This window comes from Pantherophis guttatus, chromosome 2 (genome assembly GCF_059756535.1).
Source record: "Pantherophis guttatus breed Tessera chromosome 2, ASM5975653v1, whole genome shotgun sequence".
Classification (NCBI taxonomy): domain Eukaryota; kingdom Metazoa; phylum Chordata; class Lepidosauria; order Squamata; family Colubridae; genus Pantherophis; species Pantherophis guttatus.
Genome location: NC_142064.1, coordinates 48849855 through 48864173, shown reverse-complemented (window position 1 = coordinate 48864173; position 14319 = coordinate 48849855). Strand labels below are relative to the sequence as shown.

The window sequence follows — 14319 nt, the reverse complement described above, 5'->3', positions numbered from 1 at the left end:
AAGGACCCATAACCTAAACTCTTATGCTAACAAATATGCAAATATAACTGTGTCATGTTTTCTATGATGAAATCAGGTATCTCTGGAAGTAACACTTTTATTATTGATCTTTAATTTTCAAGACTTCATCGAACAGTCATGAATGTACTTACTATTTTTTTAATCTACAGATAGTTTAATTTAAAACATCTTTAAATTATTTAGTATCCCAAGATGCATGTAAAGGGCATTCTTAGTACAGAGATGTCAGTTATTTATGTTGCTGCCTGATGAGATTCATATTTTTGAATAATATATAAACGATAATGAAGTTTCTCATATTGAAGGATAAAGTGACAATGTGTTTTCATTAAATTGACACCATAATTTTTGTTGTTATTTTGCATTCAAAAGAATACATGTGCTTTTCTTCTGTAGGGGAAAAAGCTTTAATAGAAAGATGAAGTCATTATAGTATAGCCAGAAAATAGAAAGAGTATAATAGAAAAATAACAAGGATGCAAGACTCACAATAGGTTTCCTCTGTTTGAAGCTTTTCTTGCAAGGAACAAGTGAAATTGGCTACAGTGAGTTAAACAACATTTATTTAAGAAATGCTTTATTAAAATGTGAATTATAACTCTATTTGGTTATGTTTATTATGAAAATTGATATATTGTACAGTGTTCTTTGGAATTTGGGAGTATTGTAGAGATGTCATTTGCTTTGTTCTGTTTTATCATATGAATTTTCTTACCCTTCATTTTCAGAACTGATTAGGTGTGAGTTAGAGTTTTCAGACTTCAATCAGTTTCTAACCGTGATTATAGATTCTGTCTTTGATATAGAGAATGACTGCTAATATTAGCACAGAAATATCATTGCATCATGTTCATAAAGCTCCAGGGGGAAACTTTGGCATATCTAAGGAGAGTAAAAATGTCTCATTTTGACATTCTTGACAATTGGTGCCAGCCAATACAGAAAATATAAAATACCGTATTGATCTGACCTGGATATAAGGCTATTTCCTCTGTTCCTGTAATTATTTTTAGAATTTGTACTCTTGCTTATCTTGTAACTACAAGAAGAAACTTGGCTCACTGTTGAATTGTCAGAAGCTTCAGATAAGGAATGCATACCTGTATCTGTAGAGATATACAACTTTTGACATTATAATGCTGTGTGTCCACAAAAAATAATTTCTTATGGTCAAGGTTCCATTTGTGTTTAAAAATTGAGCTACAGTAATTTTTATGTCGGCATGGTGAAAAAAAAAGAGCGATTTTTTTTTTACTTTTTTATGTTTGTTGATTTTATTTAGACTAATACTTTTATTTGAATTGTATTTAATTTTTTTGCAAAGGTTTAATTCTCATTTGCAGTTTTTATTTAAAAAAATTAAATCATCATTTAAAAAGCAAGACAAACTGTCCAACATGGATAATTTATTCATTAATATTCTACTTATTCCCTGTTCTACCTGACTTTTTTCCGTATTTGAAATTATTTTAAAAACAAACGCGGCTGATACATTTCCATGGCAAGCAATAGCCTACAGTTGCCATCTTTATTTCCTAAAAAAACATCTAGATTGAAAACTGGCACGACAAACTTTATTTAAAAAATAATGATTGGGTGGCAGCATTCCAATGCTTTGCTTGAAAATATGTCCATTTTCCCAGGAAAAGGAGTAGAATAGAATAACAGAGTTGGAAGGGACCTTGGAGGTTTTCTAGTCCAACCCCCTGCTTAGGCAGGAAACCCTACACCACTTCAGACAAATAGTTATCCAATCTCTTCTTAAAAACCTCCAGTGTTGGAGCATTCCAACCTCTGGAGGCAAGTTGCTCCACTGATTAATTGTTCTGTCAGGAAATTTCTCCTTAGTTCTAAGTTGCTTCTCTCCTTGGTTAGTTTCCACCCATTGCTTCTTGTCCTGCCCTCATGTGCTATATATATATGCTTTTATTTCCATGGCAACCGTTTTATCATTTTCTCAAAATTCCAAATATAATATCAAAAATATTGCACCTCTTGTAGTTTCCAAATAAACTACCTGTCGCTGTAAATACATTTTATGAACAGTAATTGTGACCAGTATCCCCTTACCATTTCTTTAAAAAATAAAGAAAAAGAAATGCTTTAGTTAATTATGAAATAGTTATTGGCTTTGTTTAGAAATTCCATTCACATTTGAAAAAAGAACTGTAATGATGTGATCTGGAATTCATTCTGTAGCCTCAAAAAGGGAGGGAGAACCCTTGGATGCTATTTTTGCCTACAGGCTGCTGAGAACTGATTATTCTTCTAATCAGAGCCGCTACAATCAGGGGAGACAATTAGCTAGGTTAGGTCTCTGCTGATTTCTCATATGGCCCTTAGCATCAGATGGCCTTGAGCACTCTTGAATCACGCCAACAAGTGTCCCTGTAGTCTATATTCAGCTCCACCTGCTGTCATTAATATTCTTTTTATCCCTAAAGGGGTTGATTTTGTGTTTTCTTATTTATATAAAATTCAAGTTGCAAGAACTTGCCACCAGTAGAAAGAGTGCTCTAGACTTGACAGTAATAGATGAGTTTAAGCAGCTGACTTTTGCTACAAATTTCATAATATGAAATGTGTGATATATGTCTGAAGTATCTTTTTCAAATAGCATGTACTTAATGTATTTAGTTTAAAATATACTGTAGCAAACAGGGATTAACAATTGCAGCTGAAGAGACTTGCAGAGATAAAAGATGTACTCCTCTACTCCTTCGTATACTACCACTTTGGGACAAGAGAGATATTATACTACATAGTAGTTGCAGCATGGAATTAGTTATAGAAGTCTCAGAAATTCACAGCATTTTCTTTTAAGTCCAGGAACCAATTCTTGATGAAAGTGTGTGGGGGGTGGGGACACATGGGATCATCTAAGCTTATTAAAACCAAAAGAAACTATAGGTATGGATATAATTGAGACAGGAAAACACACATGCTCCTTCATGTTTACGGAAACATTTTTTTCACTCTCTGTTATCATACAGCAACATGGTAATGATAATTATATGCAGACTGTAGTGCTACATTATTTTATCAGGTTATTCTTCCCATTGGGTCCTCTTCAGAATGTTGCCAAAACCCACAAATAAGATATCTACATTTTACTCCTACTATTCAGCACTAGCTTCTAGTCAGCACTAGCATCCTTTCACAGGCGGTTTATGATATATTGCCTTTTTTCCCTTGAGGCCAAATAGAAAGAATATGTACCGATAATATCATATTTGGCAGTTTAGTCTGAAAATGTTTTGACTTCCAATTATTATTTTTACTTTCGTTGCTCCCAAAGTAATCTAACTTCAAACCCTTCTTGAAATGCCCTGAAATTGAATATGTGGCTGGATATCCAACAGTCAATCTCACATTCTGTTACATCTCAGTTGTGTCACTTTGCACATTGTTGTGCTGTTTAGTTGATGTCAAGAATAAGCATGTTCTTGGATGCATGACTTATTTCAACAGTTTTCATTTGTGAGGGTACATGGTATAATAGGGATCCTGACTCTGGGTGAGACCAAATGATATAGATTCAATATGCAGTGTTAATTGATCCTAAGGGAGTGAATAAATTGCATGCATATTCATGTACATATCAGGGACTTTTGTATCTATTCCTCTCCAGCTTGTGCCTCCTATTTATGTTAAAGTATGGGCTCCCACACATGTTGGCAGAACTTGATAATCAGATTACTAATAACGTCTTATCTATGTAACAGTAAAATTGTGGATACAAAAATGTTTGAGCAAAGGGTTGTGCTCCTTCACAGTTTGATTGAACTAATATCTGTGTAGAAAATGAAACACATTGTACTGGAAAAATCAGCATAACTGAACAAGGAAAGTAAATCTGGCTTTTCCTTTTCTGCATACAAAAATAACAAAAACAGTTTGCAAAATCAAAATTGCTTTTATGTCCTTGCTTCCAACCTCCAAGTTTGTTTAAGGAGAAAACATTTAGTCTTTTGAGAGAAGCATTATTTCCATATAAATTTCAAATTAAAGGAGATTTAACTTTCAAATAATTCTTTGCTTTTTTCTTTAGTTATTGGTTCTAGTTGAATTAAAGAAGTACAAACAGATTTTCTTTACATGCAGGATAATTCTCCCAGCTTGTGTTAGGCAACAAAAAACCAACCTTTCAGGACTTTGGCATTCTGCAAAATTAAGCTTTAAAATCATACTTAAGAGCGATTTTTAGTTCAGGAAATGTTCCTTTGTGTTTGTTTTTTAAACTAGGGTTTCTTACAAGATTAGGTGGATGAAAGTCTGCTCCACTTTCTCTTCAGTAATATGCTACATATTTCTTTCATATAGCAACCTTCTGAACCTTAAATCATGTTACACTGTTCAACGGTTCTTAATCAACAGATTGAAATATATTTTTACCTTTTATTGTGAATTACTTAGAAATTAGAAGATAGCAATATTTACAGGGTGAATCTCTGTCTAATATATGTAGAAGTGGCTCTTAAAGCATCCTGTCATCTTCATGTTATATGTTTGTTGCCATAATTTAAAAAAAGAAATGCAATGGCTATTGTACCGAATATACTTTGGAAATAATTGGGGGGAGGGATTTTTGTTGTAAACATTGAACTCCCTTCCTTCCTCCCCCAAAACTGTTCAAGCTGGATTTATTCATCACATACAAAGAGCTGACAATTTGAGATGATTATTAGAATAGGTAGCTTTAATACTAAAATTGCTTTCATTGTATTTTATGGGGTGCAGAAAAGACTTTCAGTGAAAAGTCTTTCTAAAAAGTCTCATTCAGTAAAAAGTCTTTCAGTTTCTTATTGGCAATAAGAAACATCTGCAGAATCCAGAGTACAAAAAGGGCGGAGCTTTTGTCATCATGTCTCAATACAAATTTCATCATAACCTTAATGCTTTCCCCCTCGTTTGCCGACCCATGTAGATAAATCTTTTTCTCTCTCTTTCAGAGTTTTTCTTTGGCATTCTTAAAATGAGCTCCTTATTGTATTTTTCTCCAAAAATATATTTGAGAACTAATGCATCTCCTTTTATTTGCGAGAAGTATACATACAGCAGTCCTCTGTAAAGGGATGTCCTCTCACTCCCTTTAATTGATTTGTGTTTAGTGTGTGCGATTATGTGCAATATTTAGCATGTGCAGTTGGACAAAATTGTGAACTTGATTGTTTGATAACTATATTCTATTAGTTCTGGTCTGCAAGGAAGAAACCAGAATTTCTGGTCACTACATAACAACTAACGAATAATGGTTGTATCTGTTCTCTAGTTTTTCCACAGGCAGAAAGATTAAGCAGGTTGCAGCAGCACACTTGCTATAGTTGCATTATACGGCAACAATAAGGTAGTGGAAAAATAAATGTAATGTTCGTAGAAATTTTCATAACACATTTCCCATTGAATTCAATTGATTGTGATTCATCAATAATGGTTTAAAAGAAAATGAAAGTAAAAAATTAAAAAAGGGTGATAGCATTTGTATTGTTAGAAGCTACTTTCAGAAAAACAAAGTGATTTTCAGTCTGTATCTATCAATCACCATGAATATCAGTTTTCTGAGAGTGAAAAGTAAGACCTTTCTTCAGATGTGCCCTTGTTCACCATATCTATTAATGGATGTCAGTGAATGCCTCAGGACATGGTTAGCTAATATCAGTCTTAGCTGCATTCCATCAAATCTGCTGATCTATAGTTTTGAATCAGATAACATGGTTAACACATCTTACATGATTCAGATCTGCTTTATTTAACAATATATACATAAATGCTTTTTCATATTGTAGTTAATATTAAATAATGTTAATTTAATAAACTTAACTTCTTTTAGTAGAATCAGTAAGTTTTAATAGTTTACCTTCATAAAATAATTTTTTCTTGTACTAAAAATACCTAATGAATACATTTATAAGTCTGTTAGAAATAATTGATGACAAGTTAAATTCTCTAGGTTAGGCTCTAAATAGCAAACCTAAAAAAGTCATATAAGCATTCTATGATCTAATTAATTTTTTTAAATTACAGTAGATACATTTTATTAACTTTTGGAAATGTTAGTCATATACAAATGTTCCATGTACTTAAAAGATATAATACTTTAGTATAATGCTTTAAATACTATTTCACACTACATTACCAAGTCAAATATTTATTTATTTATTGATTCAATTTGTATGCTGCCCCTCTCTGAAGACTCAGGCATAGCCTCTTCTGCCTTTAATTCCTTGAATAGAATATCAGTTTTGCAAATCTGAAAATCAATCTTAATTTATACATTTATTGTACCTTAAAACTGCATGTTCTAGAATGTGTTAGACACTAATTTGGAAATCTTTTGTTTTAAAAATTTACAAAAGGGCAGTAAATTAGAGAACATGAAACAGTTACATCACCATGAAACAGATTTAATATTATCCAGAGTTTTGCCATTGTCCTTCAAATTGAATCATTTTTGTGAATTGGAGACCAAATCTAACAATTAGATGATGCTAAGGTAGTATTTTGACAGAAGTCTACCCAATATCTGTAAATTACATGGTCAAAAAAGCTGATATAATTTGGACTGTTACCTTTTATATCAACTGGTGACAGTTTAAAAATCCCTGGCTGACTTTAATAGCTGCTGGGAAGAGATACCCTGCAGTTTATGAGACTCAGTATAAAGTTCAGTTGATAAGTTTAATTGATGTCTTTGACAGAGTAAGAACTTTTCTTGTACAATTGCCCCCACCTTTTCTTTCTATCCTACTTGCAAAGTTAAATGCCTACAGCAATGGAAAATCAATACTGCTAGGTGGAAGATCCTACTTCAGGGATTAAAACTGTGGAGTCATTTTGAGAGTTTGAGGATAAGAGCCTCATCTCTGGATTTGGTACTCTGACATGTTGCACAGCATGAATATGGCTCTTCTTGCCCTCTTTCTATATGATCTGGGGGACTCTTGAAATTCCACATCCTGGATCAATGTGCTATTCTTAACATTTAGTAAGAATTTTCACAGGAAGAAGTTTATGTGTACTTCCTCTAACGGATGGGTGTTTAGCTTATACATTCCAAAGTGTAGTTTTATCAAAATAAATAAAGAAGTTGCAGTGTTTGAATTAAATGGTACTAAAGAGGCTGGGATTTATAAATGGGAAATGATGTTGATTGTTTGTGTGTTTTATGGAAATACTACCATAAGTAGTTTTATAACTATTCTATTTTAGTATGTTTACTTCTTTTTTCTTAGTGTCAGATATAATTCAAAACAACACTCTATAAAAGTCAAAGCCTTTATAATTTGAGAAATAGATCTACATTTTTGAAAAGTGACAGAATGCAGATATGCTCTTAAAACCATTATATTGAGGTTTATGCTTGGGTTTATATTTTACATGTCATCTTGGACTGCAAATTGTCCATTAAGTTACACAATTTTGATTGAGATATATCTCGGCGTTTTAGAATTAGCAGTTAAATACTGATTTGTTTTTCTGTTCAAACTAAACTACTTTTTGGGTTCAGATGTATAAATTGTTCCTGTTTCTTAACTTTTTTTTTCTTCCAACCAATTCCTTAAATAGCTGGAGGTTTTTGTCAAAGTAGGGCATGATAAATGGTGCCAATCACCAGGCCATATGTGAGGCAAGAAGTGGCATAATTTGTTAACACATTGAGAAACCTTGGTTGAATTGGAGGTTGAATTCATACCAATTGCTTGGCGAACTTCTTAAAAACTGTATACTAGACATCTCACAAATGACCTTTATGAAACAAACTTTCATTTAAGAGATTAACACCAAACAAACAATAAGGCAGAAAAAAATACCCTAATCAAGGAACTTCCAAGGACAAACAACAACTTCCACCAACATTGGCAGTGTAGATACTGCATATAAACAGGGAACAAATCCCATATTCTCTAGCACTGGTGATGTATCAGTGAAACATGCTCAGCCATACAACCAAGCTCAGGGACCACCAAGGACTCCAAAAATGCTTTCATTATCTCACTGGTCTCGAAAGGGCAAAGCCATTGCTCAGACAGCATATTCTCATATCAGCCTTTAGTAGTTATCTTGAAATACTATAATATTCAATCGCACTGCTAATCTATCTGTAGGGTGTCAAATTTGGAAAAGACTAAGCTAAACTGTGCCATATGTTTTAACATATCTGTTTGTTTTGTGCCTTTGCTTTTTTTATTTATTTTGAAGCTTTTAGTAATATGAAAATATATCTTTAAGTTTATCTAAAGATGAAGATTTGTGAAATAAGTTACTGCTGCGTTTTTTTCCCATTGCTGTGGCTTGTCCATTTAGTTCTATGAACCATCTGTAGAACAGTTTGATATTAATTCCATGGCTTTTGATATAAATGGAAAATAAGACAGAAGATTCTGTGCAAGTGTAATCCACTTATTTTAGTCTATTATGAGACAGCAAATCCAAGTTCTATCAACTCTTGCAGGGACCTGATTCTACTCAGCTGTATAATAGTGATGGCAGTTGGCCAATGAGAGCAACAGTTTAGGAATAACCTTTGGGAGTTTTGTTCCGACAGAGTGAATGACAGAAAAAAGTCAGAGAAGTTACAATAATAAGCTTCAGTGCCTGATTTGTAATGATCAACTAAAAAATATCTTGGCTTCTTATGGAGCCTAACTATTACAGAGCAGGTACATCTCTATGCCTGGACTGTATTTTATTTTGATCAGCTGCAGCATAACAGAGACAGGTAATTATCATAATCTTGCAATTAGCCTGGCATTCTTTCCCTAAGTTTAATTACCCAGATAAATAGTAATTGAATACCGAGGATTTAATGACAAAAGGAAGACATTTTCTTCTGTCTTAGACATTGCTTTCCACGTTTGAGCATGATCGTTATATCATTATTATGTTCACAGTGTGCCATTTTACTTTACTTGCAGAAGTATTTTTCTGCATATTGTTAAAATTAAAGAAGAAAATCTAAAGATCCAGGCTCTTCCTATCTTGCTTTAGCCTGCAAGATCCTTAAAATAAAACTAAACTATTGTACAATAGTTTTCTTCTATATGATTATGTGCATCTAGAAGTGTCCTGTTGTGAAAATAAGTTGAAATTAATAGTTTACCAGGTTATGTATTACAGTGTTCTGTAAATTTGAACAACTAAACTGTTTTCAAACACAAATTTGAGGAAAGGCGCATACAAATTTGAAAAAAGCATAAAGCAATTAATAGCTATTTCTGAATAATGATTTAGCATAATTTCACTTTTAAACATGGAGACAAGCACTATTTTTGCAATGACTGTAAATACTTTTATATTTCAATGTATCTAGTAAGTAGTTACATAAGAAAGAATATTGAGGGGGGAATCTAATTAATGCAAATTTATTACTGATTCAGAAGAATTATGAATTTAAGTCCAGAGTTCAGTTTGAATAATATTTTAGTGCACATGTTGGTTTCTGATTTTGAATTCATGAAGTCTGCAAGTATTATGCTATATCACTAGAAATTATTTATGAGAAGTATAATAAGTGGTTAAATGTTGATTTATAAATTAAAGTAAGAGCTATTTAATTCTAGGCTAGAAAAACACAAACAAACACTAGAAGGTAATAAAATATATACTAATGAATCTTTTGCTGCTCTCTAGTGATCATCCAGATTTTTGCATCACAATATTAGTGGTTCTAAGAAATCTGAAATTTACTAATAATAATATTTTACTTTTTTAACAATTTGGTCACATTACAAATGATGGCAGGATATCATGCAAAGCTGCTGTTGCAATAAGTTTCTACTCTACTCTGGATTCCACTGTTTTACATGCACCTGTGTGTATATGTCTAATAAATAAAAAAAACAGTTGTTTTACATCTGCAGTATTGCACTTTAGTTATTAAATCTTCTGTCATCCTAAATAAGTTGGTATAGCTGGATCTAAAACACTGTTTGTTGTGTATCCAGGGAACTTTCAAATCTATCTTTGGCTGTCTCACCCCTCCCCCCCCAATTTTGTTCTCACTGATAGTGAGCATCAGATCATTGCAGCGGTTTGAATATGTACCAATGTGTTAAAGTAGGTGCTTGTTCATAATGCAAATTATCTGCAAAAGGAGAAAATGTATGAAACAGAAAATAGGGTGTGTTCTGTTCAATTAGAAGTTCTAAGCCTTGCATTTTAAAATGCAAAACATGACTCAGATATATTTGATTTGCATGGAAAAAACCCCAAGCAGAAGCTATTGTCTCCCCCCCCCTCAACTATGTGATAATGGACAGTTATTGTCTTGTTATACCTTTTTAATGCCCCAATTTTATGGTGTTTCTTTTTTTTTTTAAAAAACAGAATAATATGAAAGGGATTAATGCACACAAAATGTTACAACATTCTGAATAGTTAAGTAAATTCCCTCTTCAATATACAACGAATATAATTAGAGTCAAGTCCTGATTTGCCTTTACCTCAGAAGTACTGTACAGTCATGAAAAAAGACACATAATACCGATTTTGCATACACATTAGTTTAGAAGAGGCAGTGCAAATTGTTTTGTTTCATTTTTAATTTACTTGTATAGTTCTTTAGCAGTGTTTTCAAGTTCATTAGTAATTTAGTTTACACATGTCTGCAAAGCAGTTCACATTTTTATGGTAGAAAATTATAGCAGGTATACCTATGCCTGCCATACGGCATTCTTCTATCCAGTGTTACGGTTTGAAAATTGGTGTCACTAGCATGTGAGAATCCTGAACCAGTATCTGGATGCAGCAATGGGGTTTTGAAAATTAATGAAGTGATACTGACTCCTGATAGGGTAATCTGGAGAGGTGGTGATGAGAGTTCATGGATTCAATCATTGAGATTTTTACGTGATGGGCTCTTAGAAAGAACAGATACCTTATTTGGGGGAGGGGATAATGTCATCACAGTTACTGGACCATGACTTTCATACCTAGGAGTACCAACCTTCATTTTGTTATATCGTTAGGAATAGAGGAGCAACCTAGCTACTAATACATTCTGTGTAGGACCACATTAGCATTTGGTCCAAGTTCAGCTAGTGCGGAACGCAGCTGGATTGCTGAACTATTTTGGTTTCTATTTCGTTATCAGAAAGGTCCTGGTTTTTGGTTATGATGTACAAAATGCTAAGCAAGTTGGGTTAAGAAGAATTGCTAGAACTGCTATTTTGCTGTTATAATTGTGGTCAGTGACAGAAATAAGCAAGTGGTGAAAGGGGAAGGGGGAATGAGGACAGATACTATCACATGTGCCAAGAATTGCCTTCTCCCATCTGGCAGATGCTTGCGGCCTGTTTTTTATATGGTGGGACTTGTGCTCATAAATGCTACCCCCCCCTGAAATTCAGGAGAACCTACCTTTAAGAAACCCACTGAAAATGTATTTTTTTTTTTTTATTCTGGGCATTCCTAGTATGATCGTTAAATATTTTTTCAACCATTACTTTTTAATGAATATGGTTTACTTTTTGCTGACTATTATTTACTATGGCGTTATTTTTTTTTTTAGCTATTTTTATTGTAAACTAGTCTGAGATGCTTTGTCATATGAAGCAGAGAATAAATGTAATAAGTAGAATGTTAATCAAAGCAATTTATTTCATGCAACATTTTTATAGAGGTTATTGGAGTACTATGATGAGGTCTGTCGCTAAAAGATCAAAACAGTTGTGGTATGAGACCTTACTGTCAAGATGGAAATTTTACATTCAAAAAACACCTGTTTATCTTTTTGTGAGTGTCCCCAGATGAGATGAGGGCAGAGAATAAGAGTTAATCATTTACTATATCCTTCCCCCCAAAAAGGGGCTATTTTGTCTAATTTGTAAAATAGAACCACTGGGAACACAACAGCATACAGGTACAGGTAGTCCTTAACTTATGACCACAATTGAGCGATCACATGACTTTGACACTGCAACTGTCATAAATATGAACCAGTTGCCAAGCATCCAAATTTTGATCATGTGACCATGAGGATGCTGCAATGGTTGTAAGTGTGAAAAATAGCCATAAGTCACTTTTTTCAGTGCTATAACTTCAAATTGTCACTAAATGTTGTAAGGGTTACCTGTAAGGGTAAGGGTTACCTGTAGTCCTTAACTTACAACCATTCATTTAGTGACTATTCAAAGTTACAACAGCCCTACAAAAAGTGACTTATACTGGTCTTCACACAGACAATCTGCTGCAATTTAGGTGCTTAGGAACTCATGCATATTTGAAATGGTTGCAGTGTGCCAGGGTAGTGTAATTGCAATTTGTAACCTGAGGCTCCTTCCAATAAGCAAAGTCAATACAGGAGGCTGGATTCACTTAATGTCCATGCCAAAAAGTTTTTAAAATCAGGGGGAGTCACGTGATGGCTCATTAACAACTCAATCACTTAGTAATGGAAGCTGTGATCCCAATTATAGTCATAAGTTGAGGACTCACAAAAACGAATGACAATATTTGAGACAGAGAATTAATAGGAAATTAATTAAACTTTCCTTTTTTGTATAAACACAATCTTTTAGAAACAATCTTTTCCAAATAGTTTAGTTTAGTTTTATACACTCCATAAACTAGAGCAGAAAGATGATCTCGCTACTCCCCCTCTCTTTTTTTTTTTGAGAAAGAAAGAGCGAAGTGATATTGGGAGTTACAGTGGTGAAAAACTCGATGTTTAATTTACATTAATATTCAAGGCAAAGTAAATTCATATAGTAGCGTACCATGGCAGAATTAGAACTTTATTTCTGTACTTCATCCAAATTTTGTTAAAAACCTGTTTTTCAAAAGTAAAATAATGATAAAGGTCGAATAGGTTTCTCTGCATATATCCTTGGAGAAGGCAGTATTATTATTGCTTTTCTTCTCAAATTAAATAGAAGGATCCAGTTGGCAGATTTCAGATCCATTAGGTGCTTAAAATATGTGCCTCGGGTGACAAGGATCATTATAGTTAAATATGTCACAGTGTCTTTATTACTCTCTGTGCACTTGATGGATAGCCGGCTGCCAAGGAATAGAAGCCACAGATAATGATATGGTAGTGATGACCAGTAAATAGGGAGCAGGAAGGATTGTGTCTGAAATAAATAAATAAATAAATAAGTTATATCTATATTTTCTGTATTTATATGCCATCCATGGTGTGTGCAATATATGACATTCAAATAGTCTGCCTTTCAGAAAACTAGAATATCATACTATGCCTTTTATATATTCATCATTATAGAAAACAAAATAGCTTTTGTGTTTTCGGTAAAATATGGACTGTGTGGCACAATCATAATCATAATGAGCCTTGGTGGCACAGCAGACTAAGTGCTGTTAAATAGCACCAGCTGCCTGCAATTACTGCAAGTTCAAATCTCACCAGGCTCAAGGTTGACTCAGCCTTCCATCCTTCCGAGGTAGGTAAAATGAGAACCCAGTTTGTGTGGGCAATAAGCTGACTTTGTATAAAAAAGAACATCGCTTTGGGGGGGGGCGAAAGCCCTACTAAGCAGGTATATACAAAAGTATGAAGGCTACTGCTTAACACATTGTAAGCCACCCTGAGTCTCCGGAGAAGGGCGGCATATAAATCAAACCAATAAATAAATCTGTTGGCTAATTGTGTTTACATTTGATTAGTGTATTCTAGTGTGTCTTATCTGGTTTGTAGATGTGCTTGATAAATTTGATTAATACTCCAAGAATGTCACCTCAATTTTGAAACACTCTCCAAGTTTATATGCAAGTAAATACCATATTACCAAGTTAGATTCAAGTGCAATTTGTATGTTAAAAAAATTCTTAGTCCATTTACAGATACAACCTGTAGTATACCATATCACTAAGAGTTGGAAATGAATTGTTTTAGCTTTACCCAGCACTATTATAATGACAGCAAAAACAGCCCCTACAATTGTTGCAACTAATACTGCTGCTGATAAGAAAAGTGCACTGGTAAAAGTGCCTTGTACTGCCTTTCTCATCTGGCTCTCATTCCAAACTGTCAGGTGAGTGCTGATAATTCATAGCCTGGAATTCTTTTATCTGAACAGCAGTATCTCTTCTCTGTACTTGGCAATGGAATTATATTGCTTTTTCAAAAATATTTCAAAGGCATACTAGAGCTTTCTTGGATCTTAACTCTTGCCAGCTGTAAGGAAAAAGTCAAGATGAGTGAGTGTTGTAGGAAATGCATGTTCTTGCAATTAGCTTTGGTTGTGATACAAAAAAATACATCCCAATTTGTTGGCAAGCAGGTATTTATACTGTACTTTACATCAGTGGTGAAATTCAAATTTTTTTACTACCGGTTCT

At 33.6% G+C, this 14319-nt stretch overlaps 1 protein-coding gene across 2 annotated transcripts in view; it reads left to right on the top strand.

The window, feature by feature from the left end:
• EFNA5 (ephrin A5) overlaps positions 1-14319 on the top strand; it is a 201407-nt gene that overhangs the window by 142249 nt on the left and 44839 nt on the right. The gene's annotated exons all lie outside the window — the stretch shown is intronic.